This window comes from Panthera tigris, chromosome A3 (genome assembly GCF_018350195.1).
Source record: "Panthera tigris isolate Pti1 chromosome A3, P.tigris_Pti1_mat1.1, whole genome shotgun sequence".
NCBI lineage: Eukaryota > Metazoa > Chordata > Mammalia > Carnivora > Felidae > Panthera > Panthera tigris.
In genome coordinates, this window is record NC_056662.1 from 24,730,657 (window position 1) to 24,753,029 (window position 22,373).

At 40.5% G+C, this 22,373-nt stretch overlaps 1 protein-coding gene across 2 annotated transcripts in view; it reads right to left on the bottom strand.

Moving 5' to 3' along the window:
• The window catches only part of LOC102964376 (agouti signaling protein), a 160,690-nt gene that overhangs the window by 58,813 nt on the left and 79,504 nt on the right, over window positions 1–22,373 (bottom strand). The window contains exon 1 of one of the 2 annotated variants that reach the window (XM_007073680.3): window positions 12,098–12,209. The exons of the other annotated variant lie outside the window; for it this stretch is intronic. The gene's annotated coding sequence lies outside the window, so the exon portion shown is untranslated. Of the gene's footprint in view, window positions 1–12,097; window positions 12,210–22,373 lie in introns of those variants that run through there. 2 annotated transcript variants of the gene reach the window in all.

Below are 22,373 nucleotides of genomic sequence, written 5' to 3' on the forward strand. Positions count from 1 at the left end.
GAAAATGAAAACACAGTGGTCCAAAATCTTTGAGATGCAGCAAAAGCTGGGAAAGAGGGAAGCTTATAGCAATACAGGCTTACCTCAAGAAGCAAGAAAAATCTCAAATAAACAACCTAACATTACATCTAAAGGAGCTAGAAAAAGAACAAACAAAACCCCAAACCAGTAGAAGAAAGGAAATAATAAAGATTATAGTAGCAATAGGGGTGCCTGGGTGGTTCAGTCAGTTAAGCGTCTGACTTCGGCTCAGGTCATGATCTCATGGTCTGTGAGTTTGAGCCCCACGTCGGCCTCTGTGCTGACAGCTCAGAGCCTGGAGCCTACTTCTGACTCTGTGTCTCCCTCTCTATCTGCCCCTCGCCCCCTCACACTCTGTCTCTGTCTCTCAGAAATGAATAAATGTTAAAAAAAATTTTAAAGATTACAGTAGCAATAAATGAAATAGAAACTAAATGAAACAAACAAACAAACAACAACAACAGAACAAATCAATGAAACTAGGAGTTGGTTCTTGGAAAAGATCAACAAACTTGATAAATCTTTAGCCAGACTTTATATATATATAGAGTGAGGACTCAAACAAAATCAGAAATGAAAGAGAAAAAATAATAATTGACCCCACACAAATACAAATAATTATAAGAGAATATTATGAAAAATCATATCCCAACAAATTGGACACCTAGAGGAAATAGATAAATTCCTACAAACACATAACCTCCCAAATGGAATCAGGAAGAATAGAAAATTTGAACAGACTGATTACCAGCTATGAAGTTGAATTAGTAATAAAAAAACTCCCAACAAACAAAAGTCCAGGACCAGATGGCTTCACAGGTGAATTCTACCAAACATTCAAATAGAATTAATACCTATTTTTCTCAAACTATTCCAGAAAATACAAGAAGAAAGAAATCTTCCAAATTCATTCTATGAGGCCAGCATTACCCTGACCCCAAAACCAGATAAAGAAAAAGAGAACTACAGGCCAATATCTCTGATGAACACAGATGCAAAAATCCTCAACAAAATATTAGCAAACCAAATCCAACAATACATTAAAAAAAAATCATTCACCATGATCAAGTGGGATTTATTCCAAGGATGCAAGCATGATTCAATATTTGAAAATCAATCAATGTGATACATCACATTGATGTAGCATAAAAACCATATGATCATTTCAATAGATGCAGAAAAAGCATCTGACAAAGCACAACATCCATTCATGGTAAAACCCTCAACAAAGTAGGTTTATAGGGAACATACCTCAACATAATAAAGGCCATATATGAAAACCCCACGGCCAACATCATTCTTAATGGTGAAAACCTGAGACCTTTACCTCTAGGGTCAGGAACAAGACAAGGATGTCCACTCTCATGACTTCTATTCAATATAGTACTCGAAGTGCTAGCCATAGCAATCACACAAGAAAGAGGCAACCAAATTGGTAAGGAAGAAGTAAAACTTTCATTATTTTCAGATGACATGATATTATATATGGAAAATTGTTATGACTACACCAAAAAACTACGAGAACTGATAAATGAATTTGGGAAAGTTGTAGGCTACAAAATCAATGTATAGAAATCTGTTGCATTTCTATATACTAATAATAAAGTAGCCAAAAGAAATTAAGAAAACAATCCCATTTACAATGTATCAAAAAGAATAAAATACCTGGGAATAAACTTAACCGGAGGTGACATCTGAAAACTGTAAAACATTGAGGAAAGAAATTGAAGATGACACAAACAAATGGAAAATATTCCATGCTCATGGATTGAAAAAAAAAAATATGGTAAAACCTTGGATCTTGAGTAACTTGTTCTGTGAGTGTTCAGCAAGATGAGCAAATATTTCTAATAAATTTTAACTTGATAAATGAACGATGTCTTGCAATATTAGTATATGATGCCAAATGTCACGTGATCACAACTGAGCCAATGGTTGTTGAAATTCGCTTTGATATACGAGTACTTTGGATTACAGGCATGTTTCTGAAATGAGTTATGCTCACAAAGCAAGGTTTTACTGTATTGTTAAAATGTCTATACTATCCAAAGCAATCTACAGATTTAATGCAATCCCTGTCAAAATACTGACAGCATTTTTTACAGAACTAGAACAAACAATCCTGAAATTTGTATAAAACAACAAGAGTCCCCCAATAGCCAAAGCAATCTTGAAAAAGAAGCAAAACTGGGGGTGCCAAGGTGGCTCAGTCAGTAAACATCTGACTCTTGATTTTGGCTCAGGTCATGATCTTATGGTTTGTGAGATCAAGCCCCTTGTCAGGCTCTGCGCTGACAATGCAGAATTCTCTCTCTCTCCCTTTCTCTCTGCCTGTCTCCTGCTCATGTTTGCATTCTCTCTCATTCTCTCTCTCTCTCAAAATAAATAAATAAACTTTAAAATTTTAAAATGTTTATTTATTTTTGAGAGAGAGAGACAGACAGAGTGTGATTGTGGGAAGGGCAGAGAGAGAGGGGGACACACAGAATCCAAAGCAGGCCCCAGGCTCTGAGCTGTCAGCACAGAGCCCAACACAGGACTTGAACCCATGAACCACAAGATCATGACCTGAACCAAAGTCGGATGCTTAACTGACTGAGCCACCAGGAACCCCAATAAATAAACTTTTAAAAAATAAAAAAAAATAAAGACAAAACTGGAAGTATCATAATTCCAGACTTCAAGTTATATTACAAAGCTGTAGTAATCAAAACAGTATGGCACTGGCACAAAAATAGGCACATTGGTCAATGGAACAGAATAGAAGAAGCATAAATAAACCCACAATTATATGGTCAGTTAATTTTTGACAAAGGAGGCAAGAATATGCAATGGGAAAAAGACAGTCTATTCAACAAATGGTGTTGGGAAAATTGGACACCTACATGCAAAAGTATGAAAATGGACCACTTTCTTACATCACACACAAAAATAAACTCAAAATGTATTAAGGATCTAAATGTCAGACCTGAAACCATAAAAATCCTAGAAGAGAGGATAGACAGTAACTTCTTGGCATTGGGCATAGCAACATTTTTCTAGTCATGTCTCCTGAGGCAAGGGAAACAAAAGAAAAAATAAACTATTGGGATTACATCAAAATAAAAAGCTTCTGCATAGTGATGAAAATAATCAAGAAAACTAAAAGGCAACCTATGGAATGGGAAAAGATAAAACCAAGTAAAACCTTGGATTGCAAGTTACTTGTTCTGTGAGTATTCCACAAGATGAGTAAATATTTCTGATAAATTTTTACTTGATAAACGAGATGTCTTGCAATATGAGTCATACCTGATGCTGAATGTCACATGATCACAACTGAGCCAATGGTTCTTGAAATTTGCTTTGATATATGAATGCTTTGGATTACAAGCATGTTTCCAGAACAAATTATGCTCACAAACCAAGGTTTTACTGTATTTGCAATGATATAGCCAATAAAGGGTTAGTATCCAAAATACATAAAATGTTATAAAACTTAGAACCCAAAAAATTAATAATCCAATTTAAAAATAGGTAGAAGACATGAACAGATATTTCTCCAAAGTAGACACACAGATGGCCAATAAATACATGAAAAGATGTTCAACATCACTCATCAGTAGGGAAATGCAAACCAAAACTACAATGAGAAAAAAAAACTACAATGAGATATCACATCATACCTGTCAGAATGGCTAAAATAAAAAACATAAGAATCAGCATGTGTTGTAAAGAATGTGGAGTAAAAGGAACCCTTGTCCACTTTTGGTGAGAATACGAACTGGAGCAGCCATACTGGAAAACGGTACAGAGGTTCCTTAAAAATTTTTAAATAAAACTACTCTATAATCCAGTAATCACACTACTGGGTATTTACCCAAGAAATATACAAACACTAATCAAAGGGATACATGAACCCCTATGTTTTTTGCAGCATTATTTACAATAACCAAATTATGGAAGCAGCCCGTGTCCATCAATAGATGGATGGATAAAGAAGATGTGGTGTATATATACAATGGAATATAACTCAGCCATAAAAAATAATAAAATCTTGCCATTTGCAACAACATGGGAGGACGTGGAATATAATGCCAAGCAAAATAAGTGAGAGGAAGACAAATACATATGACTTCACTCATATGTGGAATTCACTAAACAAAACAAACAAAGGGAAAAAAAAGAGAGAGAGAGAGAGAGAGAAAACAATAAACAGACTCTTAATTATAGAGAACAAACTGATGGTTACCAGAGAGAAGGTGGGGGGAGGGGAGAATGGGTGAAACAAGTAATGGCAATTAAAGAGTACACTTATTATGATGGGGACTGTATAATATACAGAATTATTGGATCACTATAGTATACCTGAAACTAATATAACACTGTATGTTAACTATAATGGAATTAAAATTTAAAAAAAAACAACTTAAAAAAAGCTGGACATTAAAATATGCTACTTACCTAACTATAATAAATATAAAATAAGGAATAAACCCAGTGAATGAACTGCCAGACCTCTACACAGAAAACTATGAAACATTATCAAAAAATCTTAATAGGACTTCAGTGAATGGAGGGCTATACCATATTCATGGATAGGAAATTTTAATAAAGATTCCCTTATTAGGGGCTCCTGGGTGACTCAGTTGGTTAGCATCCAACTTCAGCTCAGGTCATGATCTCACAATTTGTGAGTTTGAGCCCTGCACTGAGTGAGTTCAAGCCCCACCTAGGGTGAGTTCGAGCCCTGCTTTAGGATCTGTGTTGACAGTGCAGAGCCTGCATGGGATTCTCTTTCTCTCCCTCTCTCTCTGCACCCTCTCTCAAAACAAACAAAAAAAGATTCCCATATTAATGTATAGATTTGATACAATCCCCCCAAAAACTCCCAGGAGGGTTTTTTGTTTGGTTTGGTTTGGTTTGGTGGAATTTGAAAAGTTTTTCTAAAATTCATTTGGAAATGCAGAAGTTTAAGACTAGTTAAGACAGTCTTGGGGAACACCAGTAAAGAAATTATTCTACCATGTATAATAATTGTAACAGTATGGAATTGGCAGAAAGACATACTAATAGACAAATAGAAAAGAATGGACATTCCAGAGTCAGATCCACATGCAAACAATTGGTTAATTATAAAAGTGAGGAATTAACAGCCTTTTCAGGACATGATGCTAGGTCAACTGAATATCTATACAGAGGGAAAAAAAAAAGGTAATTTGACATCATGTCATACCCCAAAATCAATTCCAGGTGGACAACATAGACTACTTTGCCACTAGCCGCAATTAATTAATTCAATTAACAGTGAATAAAATTTAAAATTCAGGGCATCAGACATACTAGCCACATTTCAAGTGCTCTGGAGCCACATGTGGCTAGTAGCTACCATACTGGACAGCACATCTAGAGAACAGTTCCATCACTGCAGAATGTTCTATTGGACAGAACTGTTCTAGAAGAAATCATAGAAGAATATCTTCATGAATTTATGTAAGAAAAATGTTTTAAACAGAATAAAAAAAAAAAAAGATGTTAACTGGGTGCCCGGTGGCTCAGGCAGTTAAGCATCGGACTCTTAATTTCTGCTCAGGTCACGATCTCACAGTTTGTGAGTTGGAGCCCCACTTTGGGCTCTGCGCTGGCAGCACAGAGTCTGCTTGGGATTCTCTCTCTCTGTCTCTCCCCCTCTGTCTCTCTCTCTCTCCCTTTCTTTCTCTGCTCTTTCTCTCTCTCTCTCTCAAAATAAATAAATAAACACTAAAAATTTATAATTTCTTTTTTTTAAGGTTTATTTATTTTTGAGAGACAAAGTGTGGGTGGGGGAGGGGCAGAGAGAAAGGGAGACACAGAATCCAAAGCAGGCTCCAAGCTCCAAACTGTCAGCACAGAGCCTGACATGGGGTTTGAACCCACAGATCATGATCATGACCTGAGCTGAAGTCAGATGCTTAACTGACTGAGCCACCCAGGCACCCCAGACATTAGACATTTTAAAAAATAAAAGGTATTAACTATAAAGGAAAAGAAAACTATAAAACTATGAAAAACTGGACCTCATTAAAATTAGGAACTCCTTTTCAACAAGTAACACTATGAAGAGAGTAAAAATACAAGATGCAGAATGGAATAAGAGCTAGGCTAGCGTGAGGCAAGTGAAGTACTTGGTGTGGACACAAATTTTTAAGGAGGTGCCAAAAATTCAGTAATCAAGACAAGCAAGATATTAATGTAATATTTTTACAAATAAAAATTAATGCCAAAAAACCCCCATGATGACCAAAATATCAAAATTTTAAATAAAGATAGGATCAGTATTTCCATTGTTTGCTTCTTTTAAAATGTTTATTCATTTTTGAGAGACAGAGTGTGAGTGGGGGAGAGGCAGAAAAAGAGGGAGACACAGAATTCAAAGCAGGCCCCAGGCTCTGAGCTGTCAGCACAGAGCCTGACATGGGACTTGAACCCACAAACCATGAGTTCATGACTTGAGCTGAAGTCAGGCACTTAACTGACTGAGCCACCCAGGTACCTCCCTATTGTTTTGCCTCAAGCTCCAATGTGACTTGAGAGCATTATGGGAAATGATATTTGCAACACGTACACAAGTATCTAATATTTAAAGAATTCTTATAGACCAATACAAATGTCAGACAATCCAACAGAAGAACAGGCTCAAGACTTGAATATTTCACAAAACAAGATATCCAAATGGCTAATGAATATGTTAAAAGATGTTCAACTTTGTTATTCATCAAGAAAATTAAAATTAAAAACAAAAGCATTCCACAAAATATCCACCAAAATGGCTAAATGTAAAAGAGACAACACCAAGTGCTGGTGAGGATGTAGAAAAAACAGAAGTCTCAGACATGGCTGGTGGGAGTGTAAAATGATTTTGGTCTTGGGAAAATGACTTTGAAAAACTGGCAGTATCTGTTAATATAGAACTTACACATGTCCTATGACCCAGCAATTCCACTTCTAGATAACTCAACAGAAATATATTCATATATTCATCAAAAAACTATTCAAGAATGTTTTCAGTAGAACTGTTCATAATGGCCCTCAACTGGAAACCTAAACATCCATTAATAAGGGAATGGATAAACACATTGTGGCATACTAATTCACGAAATACCATACAAAGAGAATAAGCAAAATATTACTACATAAAATAAACAAATCTTATAAACCCAGTCTTAAGCAAAAGAAGTCACACATTTAAAAAGTACATACACACATATATATATAAAGCCCCCCAAACAAGCAAAACTTAATCATGGTGTTAGAAGTCAAATTAGTGGTTACCCTTGGAAAGAAAGGGACTTAAAGGGTCTGAGGGTGTTCTGGGTGCTGATAATGTACTATTTCTTTTTTTTTTTTTTTAATTTTTTTTTAACGTTTTTATTTATCTTTGAGACAGAGAGAGACAGAGCATGAACGGGGGAGGGGCAGAGAGAGAGGGAGACACAGAATCCGAAGCAGGCTCCAGGCTCTGAGCCATCAGCCCAGAGCCCGACTCAGGGCTGGAACTCACGGACCGCGAGATCGTGACCTGAGCCGAAGTCGGACGCCCAACCGACTGAGCCACCCAGGCGCCCCTCTTTTTTTTTTTTTTTTTTTAATGTATATTTATTTTTGAGAGAGACAGAGACAGAGTGCGAGCCGGGGAGGAGCAGAGATAGAGGGAGACACAGAATCCAAGGCAGGCTCCAGGCTCTGAGATGTCAGTATAGAGCTTGATGTGGGGCTCGAATCTACAAACTGTGAGATTGTGACCTGAGCCAAAGTCAGATGCTTAACCGACTAAGCCACCCAGGTGCCGCTGATAATGTCCTATTTCTACATCTAGGTTCTGGTTTCCTGGGTGTGTTCACATGGTGAAGACTTTTTTGCTCAACAAAAACAGAAAAACTTTCAATGAAAACTTTATTTAAAAGAAAATAAAAATATTTCCAGACTATTCAGGAGCTCAGAGAAGATGAGGATTTTAAAAGCAAGCAATGAAGTGATAAAGTCAGTTACCACAACGTTCTCTCTCTCTCTCTCTCTCTCTCTCTCTCTCTCTCTCTCTCTCTCTCTCTCTCTCTCTGACCTGGTTCTCTCTACCCCAGCTAAGGCAGATACTTTTGGTTGTCATCTTATCCACAAGCATCCTTGCAAGTAGGGGAGGCTAGTCTTCGCTTTCCCATTGGATGCACAGGATGGCAGCCCTGAGCAGCTCAATGACTAGATTAAAGCCTCGCAGGCAGTTAAGGTAGATGCAGTACCAGAAACTGGTCCCTTCATTTCTGCTCCTGAGCTTTGTGAAAGAGGACCCCTGTGAGCCAGGCCACCTGACCACTCTGAGGCTAGGCTCCAAGCCATGAATGCCTTCACTAGGGTCTAGTGAGTTTTTCTCTGTGTCCCTAATTTAAAGTGATGGCGAGGATGGAGATGGCCTCTTAATTTATTTCACAGTTGAACCCACTTAAAGCAGATAGCCAGTCAGTCAGCACTGCATACACTTCCCTGGAAGCAAATGTCAGGTGGTGCAACTATAGGACATAAGGAGTCAATTTCAAATAACCGCTTTTCTCCCTTCTAAAAGCCCAATTACTGACAATTGAATGAGGCCCCATGGCACTTGAGAGCAGAATAAACCAAGGGAAGATTAAAACATGTAACGCCTGGGATTCCGTCTGCAACAACTATTTCTAAACAAATGAATAGAGTCACACTTCTCATCCTTTCTTCTCTTAAACAAGATTCAAATTGTGGTTTAGAATGTTTTGAATTTAGTACTTTCGCTTCAAGCTGATTCTTTTTAAAAACACCTGAATATAAAGAAAGAATCTGTAAGCACGGGTTTGGAGAACAGATGGAGACGAAACTGGTGGCTGCCTAGCAGGCAATTTATGGCTGAATCCTGCCTTGTGGGGGCCATTAGAGGGGCTTATGGAACTCTCCACCCTCTGCCACACTCCCACTTTTCTTCTTTTTCCTCAAGATAGCTGCCCTATGAGCAACACGCAGACCTCTAGGGGCTAGAGGGATTATTTTGGCCCCCAGACCCAGCTACGCAGGTATTTAAATAGGATATACTATAGCTTTACAGTTCTTTCCAATTTTCTCCCCAAAGTCTCAATAAATCTTCCCTATCCAACTGAAGTCTGCTTTCTCTCAAATCATAATCTACTTCTTTGTATATATTTTCCTCTCTGAATTATATTCTTTCTTATTTCAATCAAAGATGAGACCCTGGGCTCTCCCTATCCCTCACGCCCCATCTGATTTTTTAGTTCCTATATTCTATTTCTCTTTTATAAGAACTCCTCTCTCTTTTTGACTAGTGTCCTGGCTCTTGTTCTTTACATCTTTTGCCCAACTCTGAATACTTGGCTTCTTTGCTTCCGTCTCCCGGACTCTAACGGCATCTTTGTTAGAATGCTTACCCATCCATATGCAGAAGTGCTTGGAAGAGACAAACATGCATGGTGTAACCAAGAGATGGGGCAAATTTTAGGTTATTTTAACTTTTGAGATTCCTCCAGAGTTTCTTGAAGAACCAAAAACAGCCCTTCTCCCAGAAAGACTGCATTCTAACTCAGAGCCAGTTACACAAAATGGGGGTTATTGCACTCGACAGCAAAACAGCCAATTAAAAGTAATTGTCTCAATCTGGGTTATACATTTCCTTATATCCTTGAATTTTCAGAGCCCCAAGGTAATAGAATCCCGAATGTAGTTTCCTAGACCACAGGTCTGCCTTTCAAAGCCTCAACCTGACAGATACTGAAACCAAATACTTCAACCTACGATTTACTTCTTTTGGGGTAAGGGTCGATCTCCTTTCTACATCTGTCTGACAGGATGTTTGAGTGACCAAATCAAAAGGCTATAATGGGCCCCCATTCCTGATAATTACCTTTGCATGGGGCCTTCCTGCCGACGATTGTGCCCAAAGTGAAGCCATCAGTGTTTAGTGTCCCGATCCTTAATCAGATCCCTGTGGTTTAAGCAGAGAAGGTGCAGACACTCTCCTTACCTTCAACGTGAGTCAGTGTCTTTTCCTTTATTTTCAGAGCAGTTTGACCAAAGGAACTATCGCATTCTCAGGGCACAGCCTGGTTAGGAGATTTGTAACTTCATGCTTCCAGGGTTCCATTTCTCCCTGGATTTGCTCTTCATATTGTCTGTGTTGTCGGCTCATTGCAACATGGCCGCTCCCTCCATGAAGGTTCTTCTTTCCCACATGTATCTCAACAGAGCTCTGAGTTCTGGCACAGTGAAGGGTAGAGACCTAAAGCCCTCTCTTCTCTGGTGCCATCTCACCTATCCGCCTACAAGGCATGGGCAGTGGCCAGCTGTTTTTACAATAATTTAGGTGCTTAAATATTTAGAAAAATTATGCACCTAAATAAGAAACTGATTCCAAAACTCCAATTAGTGGAACATGCCAGGCAAAAATCACCTAGGCACCAAGGCTTGGGGGAAATTTTTACTATAGAAGAAATGAACAAACAAAAACCAGAAGATATAAAAGAAGAAGGAAGGAGGAGGAAAAGAGAAGAAATTGAGTCCATAGATATACTAAGTATAGATATCGTACTGTACCAAAACACCCGCTGAGAAAGAGAAAGAGATTTCTTCTTCCCACACTGGGGCTCACCTCTCACTATACAGGCCCCTGTCCCAGGAATCGTCAGTAGCAGTTCTGTGGTCAATAACAGATAATTCCAGATCAAAAGAAGGGTTCGGAAATCAAGACGTTGTTTATAGATCAATGATTCTCCAAGTGAATCCGGGGATCTCTGGTGGGTCTGCAAAGATTCTTCCAATAGTTTTGTGGGCTGGGTCAAAATGCAAGACACAGAAGTGTGTTGGGTGTTTTTTTCCCCCCTTTGAAACATATTTTCCACTGCGGATTTCAATCAAAACTTAAAAGAACCAAAACAAGCATGTTTAAAGGAATATAAAGGAATATAAATAATTGACAGGAATTCAGCAAAAACACCTCAAAAATGTTTTCTTTTGTTTGCTGGCTTGTTTATTTAATCCACTAAACAGGTAAGATTCTTTTGTTCTGTTCAAGTAGTGTAAGGACTAAAACTCTCAAGACTCACCAGTCCAGATGAAAAGGTGAACCTTACAAAGCATACCTTTTTGAGAGGAGGAAAGTCAGGTCCTTTCTTCCCTGAGTTTCTCATTTCCCAGTGTCATTTACTTCCTGGTCCTCTCTCTCAGCACTGCTTTCTAGTTTAATGTCCACATCTCTGAAGTCAGAAGCAGCCACTGCCAAGAAGAACCCTTCTCTGCTGCCACAGCTGTCTTTACTCAGGTTTCTTTTCCAGGGAGCAGGAGCTCAGGTGTGGGGTGAAGGGGATGTCAATTGAGGCTGCAGCTTGGGAAGATCTGTTTTTCCTCATCCTAGCCCCACAGCAAAAGTTAACCCCAGTAGAGCCTGGACTGCTGGAGAGGACTTTTTGAGTTATTTAATAACCCGATTATTAGCCATAAAGCATGACAAAGCTTCCAGGCCATGAGGTAAAATATAATACTTACAGCTAGGTCTGCCTTCCCCTAACAGAGCAGTGTCCATATTCAGCTATTTGTTGGACCAGTTTGTACAGCCATAATTTCTTAGAAGGATTTTAAACAGACAGGCTGCCTACACCATAGGTAAAATAGTGTGGAAGCTCTAAATTGCAATGCACTTGGAGACCTCTAATTGGATTTTGCTGAAGTATGTGCAATATCATTTACCTATCTGTATAATTCTTTCATGTGTACACAGTGCTCTCTGATAGTTCAGATGCCACCCTGAATTATCCAGATTCTGTTAGCCCTCTTGATCCTTTGGTGCAGACCCACCCAAGAATAAAGGAAATGATGTTCTTCCCACCTTGTTTGATAAGGTGAAAACAACTTGTTCACTCTTTCAGTGTGACTGGGAGAGGGAAAGAAAGAAAGAAAGAAAGAAAGAAAGAAAGAAAGAAAGAAAGAAAGAAAGAAAGAAAGAAAGAAAGAAAGAAAGAAAGAAAGAAAGAAAGAAAGAAAGAAAGAAAGAAAGAAAGAAGCCAATCCCAACATCTGGATGGAATTTATTACATACCTCTCTGGGACCCCCTGGTTCTTGAATGTTTCAGCTAATGATTCTTTCTTCCAAAGTCTGCAGTGGCTCAATGACTCAGCCTGCCAGAGAATGATACTTTGCTGCCAGTTACTGCAAGTTGGTTTAAATAGGTTGTCAAGATGCTGTAGCTGTGACCAAATCCCTGGCAGGGGGAGGTGGGGCAGCACATGCCACGTGAGCATGCTTACATGTTTCTGTGTGGATACCCAGTGGGAGGAGTATTTGCCACTTCTGGAGAAATTGGAGGTTCTCTACTACATTGCTTAGTGTCCCATCCCTAGAATATGACTCATGCAGTCAAGTCCACAAACATGTTCATGTCTTGAGGAGAAGATCTATGTTTGATTACATTTATGGCTAATGTTTCTGCATCTCTAGGGTAAAGCAGAAAGAGTGTCAGCTCTGCCACTTACAAGCCTTAGGATTTTAAGCTAATTTATCTGGTTTCTCTGAGCTTCAGCTTCTTTATCAGTAATGTGGGTAAATAATATCCTCAATGGAGATACAGGGGAATGAATTGAGATAATGGTATGTAACTTGATTGTGGGTTTCCATGAACAGGAACAGCATATGAACCTGGGGTGGCACATTCTGGCAAAGGAGAACACTGACTTGAAAAAGGAAGACCCCATAATTATAATGGGAGCCCAGGGAAGGGGTCCAATGATTGCCAAGTACCGCTGTCTTAATGCAACTTTTCTGAGAATATTTGCTCTTAAGGCAGAATGGAAAAGGCACTGAACTGGAAGTTAGGAAATCAACGTTCTAGTCCTGACTCTGGTAACAACAGAGCTAGATAAATTTGGGCAAGTCATTAAATCTCTTTGTGTCTGTTTCCTCATGTGTATAACTGTGATATTCATACTTTCCCTTTCCAAAGCATAGTATTATTGTGAAGTTTAAATATGATGGGGTCTATACAAGAAAATATTAAACATATAAAAATAAAAATATAACTTATTTGGGTTAAAACTTCAAAAGAATCCTGCCAACCCAGTAGTGGCTAATACACTCTAGTGAGCTTGTCTGAAACTTAATTTAATACTGTTTTTGTAGCTGACCAGAATATGACTGGCAATGCCTCACTGAACTCACCCAAATAGCCAGTGCCTTGGGTTCTGTGTGTAGTCCTTGAAGGGCAATGAGAAATAATATCAGAAGATGAGCAAAGCCTTGGCTCCAGCTTTTCTAAATCTTCTGTAAGTACATGTTTGAAGTTTCTAGGCCCATGTATTTGATGGCTAGTATTTTTTTTAATGTTGATTTATTTTTGAGAGAGAGACAGCTGAGGAGGGACAGAGACAGGGTTGAGAACAGAGGATCCCAAGTGGGCTCCATGCTGACCACAGAGAGCCCGATGTGGGGCTTGAACTCATGAGCCCTAAGATCACGACCTGAGCTGAAGCTGGACTTAACTGACTAAGCCACCCAGGTGCCCCTAATGGCTAGTATCAAGGGGCATGTTTGGAGCCCAAGGGCTCCAGAAGCTTGCTGTCTGCTTCTTAACATATAGGGGAGCAAGTCAGGGAGTCTGGCAGGCAGGGAAGGGGTCAACCTTACAACTTTGGGAAGCTTAAGACAAAGTCCTACCCTCAAATCACTCATCACCCAGAACCTTGTAAACACTCACTTTCAACAGCAGCCCAGAAGGAGAACCATCCTGTTTATCAGATTTTTTGTTTCCTTTCCCATCCAAGAAAATAGTTGTAGAAGAAAGTTAGGAAAACCCAATGTTTCTTTTATTTATTTTGCTTCTGCTTTTTCTTCCATGACCCAGCAAGTTGCAGATCTGCCCTGGGTGAAGAGATTATGAGAGAGGCTTATGAGGCAGGCTATCAACTCTAAGGCACTAGGGTCTACTCCTTTCCTATATCAATGGGCTACCTGGAATATTCCTCCCATTTATGGGTCAGCCTGGGCCCTAAAACAAAGGCATCTCCATCAAACTCTTCTGCATTCACATGGGGACATGTGAACATGTGAACATAGAACTTTGCCCACAAATGGGCATGCTTTTTTCACGGAGCCACTGAAGCCATGGGTTGGGTTGGGGAACAGGGAGATAGTAGGTGGACAGTGGGAATTGGATTCAACCTTTCCTCAGGTGCCTTGGTCTTGGTCTGCAAAGGAAAAGACACTGCTGGCTACCCCAGTTTCAGGCATGCAGCACCTTCTCCCCAGTTGGTCCATAAACAATCCCTGCTCATAAATCAGTAAGGACAGGAACCCACTGGGACTAACACAAGCTCTCACATTTAACGTCCCAAGCAGATCCAAATCCAGGCTTGCCACACTGGGTCCATGTAGTCTATCCTTTTTGAAGGGGTTATTAGCATGGCTTTCTTTGAATGCTTATGGATTTTCCCTCAGGAGCACCTTGGAAAAATCTAAGACCCCCTCTTAAAGAATATGAATCTATTTAGATACATGGTAAGCAAGCAGATAAGGGCTGCTTTTTAAAAATATTTTTAAGATGTGGGATATGTCAGTTAATTAGAGACAAGAACAAACAGGGACAGTTTCCATTTTGGGGGCATCTGGTCAGGAGGCTTTTAGGGAATCCTGATGTTCCAGGGAGTAGTAATCCCATTCTTCCAGCCTTTATTGTTTGAACTTCTACCAGTCTGGACATGAGGAGAGTCTGAATGGGCCAGGAGTTCAAGGACAGGAGGCCCCTGAGGCAGGAGGGCTATACTTGTGAGTACAGGTCTGCCAGGATTAGGGTAGGCACCCTCCCCCCTTACCCCAAAAAACTTGTCCCCTGGCTGGCCCTCCTTCCTCTAGTTTTCCAGGCCCTGTGATCTTTACTGCAAAGCAAACCATATGGTTTTGATTCTGGCTCCTGGCTTACTGAGAGCATTTCATGTCTCCGGTGGCAGGAAGCCCTCTGGCCTCTTTAAGCAACTGCTCTGGCATCTAAGAGAGGATGCCAGCTCTTTTGGACATTCTCTCCCAGCTGGGCATAACAGCCCAATGGTAACATGCAGTGTGGAGGGGGGGTACATTCCTAAATTCAAAGAGGTGGACTGCAGGTTCAGGCACCTGTGGGTGTCTGTCCAAAGAACTGACTTTTCCCCCTCCATGCTACCCCCAGATTTCTGCCTCATTCTATCTCTGGTGAGATAATCCTCCCCAGAGATAAGAGCACAGGACCTAGTCCTTCTGGAAGAGATGGGGAAGGGAAGTAGTGTCTGACCGAAGGGATCACACAAAATTCTAATCCCATAGATTGGTGCTTCAGTCACCAAGATAGCTGTAGTCAAATTAACGTCAGATGAGCTTCAATGGGATTTGCTAGAAGAAAATTCTGTGATTTGATCAGTAAGGAAGGTGAAGGTTAGAGGAAGTCAATCACTTTTCAGAAGGGATCAAAGATGCTCTTATGTGAAAGGGATGAAGGGATGGTGACAGGCTAAGGAAAACCTGTAAGTAATATTTTGTGTTTTTATATCATGCTTTATAATTTTCAGTCATCTGGTCTTGTCTTGGCCTGCGCATTTGCTGACCTTTCCACTTGGAATGTTTTTTGTTTTTGTGTTTGTTTGTTTTTTTTAGCAGATCCCCATGTAATTATCTCCTTCTTGTCCTTAGATTTCAGTGTCTCCTCCTCAGAGAGGGCTTATCTGACCAACCTCTCTCATGTGATCCCCATTCCACTCCCTGTTATATCACTTTATTTCCTTCCTAGGACTCATCATTATTTGATATTACAGGCAGACCCTATTTTATTGTTCTTTGTGCTTCACTTTATTGTGCTTTGTGGATATTGTATTTTTTACACATTGCAAGTTTGTAGCAACCCTGCATTGAACAAGTCTATTGGCACCATTTTTCCAACAGCATTTGCTCATTTCTTGTCTCTATGTCACATTTTGGTAATTTTTGCAATATTTCAAGATTTTTCATTATTGTTATATTTGTTATGGTGATCTGTGATCAGTGATCTTTGCTGTTGTAATCATTTTGAGGGGCCACCAACCATGCTTATATATAAGATGGCAAACTTAATTGATAAATGTGTGTGTTCTGACTGTTCCACCAGCAGGCTGTTCCCTCATCTCTTTCCCTCCTCTTTCCCTCATGCCTCCCTAATCTCTGAGACACAACAATATTGAAATTAAGCCAACTAATAACCCTACAGTGGCCTCTAAGTGCTCAAGTGAAAGGAAGAATCACATGTCTCTCACTTTAAATCAAAAGCTAGAAATGATTAAGCTTATTGAAGAGGGCATGTCAAAAGCTGAAATAGGCTGAAACCTAGGCCTCTTGCACTGGTTAGCAAAGTGGGGTGCCTGGGTGGTTCAGTTGGTTGAGGATCCAACTCTTGATTTCGGCTCAGGTCATGATCCCAGGGTCATGGGATCAAGCCCCATGTCAGGCTGCACCCTGAGTGTGAAGCCTGCTTAAGATTCTCTCTCTCTCTCTCTCTCTCTCTCTCTCTCTGTCTCTCCTTCTGCCCCTCTTCCCCACTTTCTCTCTCTCTCTAAAATTAAAAAAATATATATTTTTAATATTACATAAACTTAGTTGATAAAGCAGTGGCAGGGTTTGAGAGGATTGACTCCAATTTTGAAAGAAGCTCTACTGTGGGTAAAGTGCTATCAAACAGCATTGCATGCTACAGAGAAATTATTTGTGAAAGAAGAATCAATTGTGGCAAACTTTACTGTTGTCTTATTTTAAGAAATTGCTACAACCACCCCAACCTTCAGCAACCACCACCCTGATCGGTCAGCAACCATCGACATCAAGGCAAGACCCTCCACCAGCAAAAAGATCAAGACTAGCTGAAAGCTCAGATGATGGCTAGCATCCTTTGAGCAACAAAATGTTTATTTTATTTATTTTATTTTATTTTTTAAAAATTTTTTTAACGTTTATTTATTTTTGAGACAGAGAGAGACAGAGCATTAACGGGGGAGGGTCAGAGAGAGGGAGACACAGAATCTGAAACAGACTCCAGGCTCTGAGCTGTCAGCACAGAGCCCGACGCGGGGCTTGAACTCACGGACCGCAAGATCATGACCTGAGCCGAAGTCGGCTGCTTAACCGACTGAGCCACCCAGGTGCCCCTTATTTATTTTATTTTGAGAGAGAGAGTGAGAGAGATAGCGTGCCCGTGTGCATGGGCGTGTGAGCAGGAAAGGAGCAGAGAGCAAAAGGGAGAGAGAGAATAGCAAGCAGGCTCTGTCCTGTCAGCACAGAGCCCAAAGTGGAGCTCGATCCCCTGAACTGTGAGATCATGACCTGAGCTGAAATCAAGAGTTGGACACTTAACCAACAGAGACACTCATGCGACCAGACAAAATATTTTTTAATAATGTATGTCCAGGGGCGCCTGGGTGGCACAGTCGGTTAAGCGTCCAACTTCAGCCAGGTCACAATCTTGCGGTCCGTGAGTTCGAGCCCCGCGTCAGGCTCTGGGCTGATGGCTCGGAGCCTGGAGCCTGCTTTCGATTCTGTGTCTCCCTCTCTCTCTGCCCCTCCCCCGTTCATGCTCTGTCTCTCTCTGTCCCAAAAATAAAATAAAATAATTAAAAAAAAAAAAAGTAGGAGCAGCATATTTAAAAAAAAAATAAAAAGAAAAATAAAAAAAAAAGAAAAAAAAATAATGTATGTCCATGTAGAATTACTTTATTTTATTTTAATGTTTTATTTATTTTTGAGATTATTTTTAATAATGTTTTATTTATCTTTATTATTTACTTATATATTAGTTATTTATTATTATTTCTTTGAATTATTTTATTTTAATGTTTTATTTATGTTTGAGATTATTTTTATAATAATGTTTTATTTATTATTTGTGCTGCTGTCAGCACAGAGCCCAATGTAGGGCTCAAACTCACAAACTGCAAGTTCATGATCTAAGCCGAAGTTGGGTGCTCAACCGACTGAGCCACCCAGGCACCCTGTACGTGTTTTTTTAAAGACATAATACACACTTAATAGACTGCAATGAAGAGTCTTTTATATGCACTGGAAAACCAAAAAATTCATTTGACTTGCTTTGAGATATTCATTTATTGTGGTGGTCTGGAACTGACTCTGCAATATCCCCAAGGTATACCTGTATCTTGTTTGTTTACTTGTTTCAGTCTAAGTTATACAACCATAATGTGAACTCCATGAAAATATCCCCTCCATCTTGTTCACTGCTGTATCTTCAGTGCCTAGAATAGTGCCTGCAGAGCAGAAGGTGTTTAATAAATATGTGCTGAACAATGGAATACATGAGTGGAGTGTTGAGACTAGGAGAGCTAGCCAAGGAAAGCTAGGTAAAATTGGAATGGTATGCATAGGCCAGAAAGAACAGAAATGATCATGAGAGGAAATTGGGACCAGTAACCAATCTTCTGAGAAGGGGAAATAGAAAGTGAAAATAAAAGAACAACCACATTTTGTCTGATGCCTTCCAGCTTTCATCATAGTCAATAAACCTTTGTTAAGTATTTCCTATGTGCCCAGAATTATGCTAAGAGCTGCGGATACAAAGATGAATGAAATCATAGGTTGAAGAAGAAGAGGAGAGGAAGTAAAATCAGGAGTTGCTCTTCCTTGAGTTCTCAAGCCATTCACTGAGTTCACCATCTGATAAGGAGACACATAAGAAACAACTACATGAAAATGGGTCTTTCAGAAGTGTTATGAAATTCATTAAGGGGAACATGTCAGGGGAAACTATAGAGGAGATGACATTTGATTTGGGTCTTCAAAATAAGTAAAGAATTCATCAGACAGAGAGGAAGAAAAAGGGTATTCCAGGCAAGGCAACAGCACAAGCAAAGACATGGAGGCATGAAAGTACTTGTTATGCTTGGAAAACAGCAGGCAGACCAAATTGTTTCCTGAGATGAGAGCAGAGTGTACATGGGGAAATGGCCAGAGATGAGGCTAGAAATATGGATGAAATGAAGTGGTGAAGGGCTGGTCTTATTATGGGCCATGCTGAAGGATGTGGATTTAGTCATATCAAAACAACCTAGATTCTATAGTGATCTTTCTATGAACCCTAATGAATGGAGTTATGTTAGCAAATTCTCTCCATCTATGACAAAAATCAATCAAAGGACTCTTGGCTTGATGCCCAGAGATCTCAATGCACCTCACAAGTATAGCTTTAATACAGTCCAGCTGAGGGCCTGGGAGAAGTGGTAGGCCAGGATACTGGATACTGGGCCCCCAACTCTCACCCAAGGTTAGGGTGAGATGATTGTGTCCCATCAACTGTCTCACACATAGTGGGTCACTCCCCACTTCCCTTGAACTACAAGGGCTCCACATAGCTCAGGCAGGGGCAGCCGGTGGACAGACTAGGGTGAGATAAGCAAGACATGCATCAAGACTGTAAAATTCAGGAGCGCCTGGGTGGCTCTGTTGGTTGAGCATCACCTTTGCCTCAGCTCATGATCTCACAGTTTGTGAGTTCAGGCCCTGTGTCAGGCTTTGCGCTGACAGCTCAGAGCCTGGAGTCTGCTTTGGATTCTGTGTCTTCCTCTCTCTCTGCCCCTACCCCACTCACACTGTCTTTCTCTCTCTCTTTCTCAAAAATGGATAAACATTAGAAAAAAAAGTTTAGAGGCACCTAGGTGGCTCGGTCAGTTAAGCGTCTGACTTCAGCTCAGGTTATGATCTCACAGTTCGTGAGTTACAGCCCCACCTCAGCTCAGAGCCTGGAGCTTGCTTCAGATTCTATGTCTCCCTCTGTCTCTACCCCTCCCCTGCTCATACTCTGTCTCTGTCTCTCTCTTCAAAGTCCTTCCTCAGACCAGGAAATGAGATGGCCTAAACCAGACCAGCTCCTGGGAATTGGAACCTGGATGTACCAGCAACGCCCTCCCCGGTTAATCCAGAACCTAGCAGAAGATGGCAGAGCCTGTTTGCAGCTTACTTCCAATCTGAAGCATATTATCCTGGCACAGGATAATATGGATCTCCACCTACAGTTTGGCCTACTGCCTCTTCCTGGAGAGGCCCCACACTCTGGAACAAGGTATGAGATAGGCTCTTCTTCAGTGTTTGATGGGCTACACTGCTTGATGAATTACGGTCTTATTTTCTGTAGTGTCAGCTATTTTTGTTCTTTGTGAAAGAATGAATTTTTCCTACCTTTCTCTATACTCCCCATCCCAAAAGAATGACCAGGTCCTTTTGTTCTGAAGACCAGGACTTCTCTCATCTCAAGAAACAAACAAACAAACAAACAAACAAACAAACAAACAAATAAACTTCAATAGGTTTTTGTTTTTGAAATCAGTCCAGAGTCTCAGAGGTGACAAAAGGTTTTTTTTTTTTGTTTTTTTTCTTTTTCTTTCTGAGAGTAAGAAGTGCTTTTAGGATTAAAGGAGGGTGGAGGAGAATTTCCTGAGTCTGGCTCTGGAGCTGATGGTGCTAAAGGGCACTACAGTCTCCTTGTGCAGCCAGGTCCTGCTCCTACTCTCCCACAGACCCCTGGGATGGTAGAACCATGAGTGATGGGGATGAGTGTGCTCAGGGAGGTGAGCAAAGGCACTGCTATTTGGGAGCCATAGCAGAAGTCTCCATGCCCCTAGCTAGGCTTAGCGAAAATGTCCTAGAATAGACAATTGTCCTGGGCAAAGAGCTCCAAGGTGGCAGGCACTGATTAGAGAGTTTCCCCAAATACCTATAAGCCCCTGAAAAAGGACTAAGGTTGGAGTTTTGGATTTTCTACCCACTGGTGGATGGGAGCCAAGGATATTTAATTTAGAAAACTAAGAAATGCTGTGTTTCCGTGACTGTATGTCATGGAACGAAGGGTTACCTGTTAACAGTGTTTAACACCAGCCTTCACCCTTTCCTTTAAAGTATTTAGGTTTCTTGCCTTAAAGAAACCTCTAATTTGATTTGTTAACCTGCCTCTCAGGAGTTGGAAGCTGGAAATGTTCCAGGATATGTGTGTATGGGTGTGCATGCTGCTCTATGAAGTTGTCTATTCCAGTCCCTCTCTTACCAATTCAGTGGGAGCCTAGTCAAAGGCAGACTTGGCTAAGGTCCCCTGGAAGTGGGAGGAAAGTTTGCTGGACAGAATAGCACACAAAACTGGGATTGCTCAGGAGTAGGGCTCCCCAACCTCAGCTGTGAAACCCATCTGCAAGTCTGCACTGCCCCCAGGTGGCCACACCAGAGCTCTGACCCCCACTTGGTTTGGGGAGAAGACTATCTGAGATGTGTGTGTCTCTTCCAGCTGGAGCTCTTTGGAGACCCAGTATGCCAAGACAAGGGGAAAAGCCAAGACCTGTAATCACCAAGTTGGGCACTGACATGTTTAAGGAATATCTTTTTGCAGTGGCACTATGTAATTTTTGGCATAAATATATTCAGAAAATTTGATTTAGTTCACTAGCTAAAATGCTCAGAGATTTGGGGCAAGAGAATGCCAGGTAACTAAGGTTTAGCTAATATTTTCTGTTTTTACTATTAAAGATATTACAAAATTGTTTTTAAATGTTTTTTCATTTTTGAGAGTGAGAGAGAGAGAGAGAGAGAGAGAGCGAGCACGAGCAAGGGAGGAACAGAGAGAGAGGGAGATACAGAATCTGAAGCAGGCTCCAGGCTCTGAGCTGTTAGCACAGACCCTGATGTGGGGCTTGAACCCACGGACTGTGAGAAATTGACTTGACCCCAAGTCAGATGCTTAACAACTGAGCCACCCAGGTGCCCTATTAAATAGAGATTTTTTAAACCTAAGAATATTTTTCTGACTTTCAATCATTCAAACAATTATTGGGGAGCTAGTTTATGCTATGCACTATACTAGAAATGGAGGATATAAAGACATTGTCTTTGCCTGCAAAGTGCTTACAGTTCAGGAGAAGAGACATAGAAGTATAATGTAATTATAAGAGATAGTAAATAACAACAATAAATGAGGTTTGTGCACTGATAGAGGTACATATAAGATATATGTAAGCACCTGATGGATGAGGGGATGGGACTAGACAGGGAAGTCTTCCTTCCTGGAAGAAGTGATGTCTGAACTGAATCTTAAATGATGAATAGTATTATCTATGTGGGGACAGGAGGTTGACGACAGAAGGAGACCACCTTTAAGACTAAAGGCCAGCAATAGCAAAGGTAATGAGGAGGGAAACAAAGGTGGGGGCAGGAAGGGCCCTAAGGGTCAGAAGAAGCAGACAGAGAGAGCCTTAAATATATCAGATTAAGGAGCCCGGATCATATCCCATAGTGTTGCTGAAGGGTTTTAAACAAGGGAAACAAATGGTCAGATTTAATT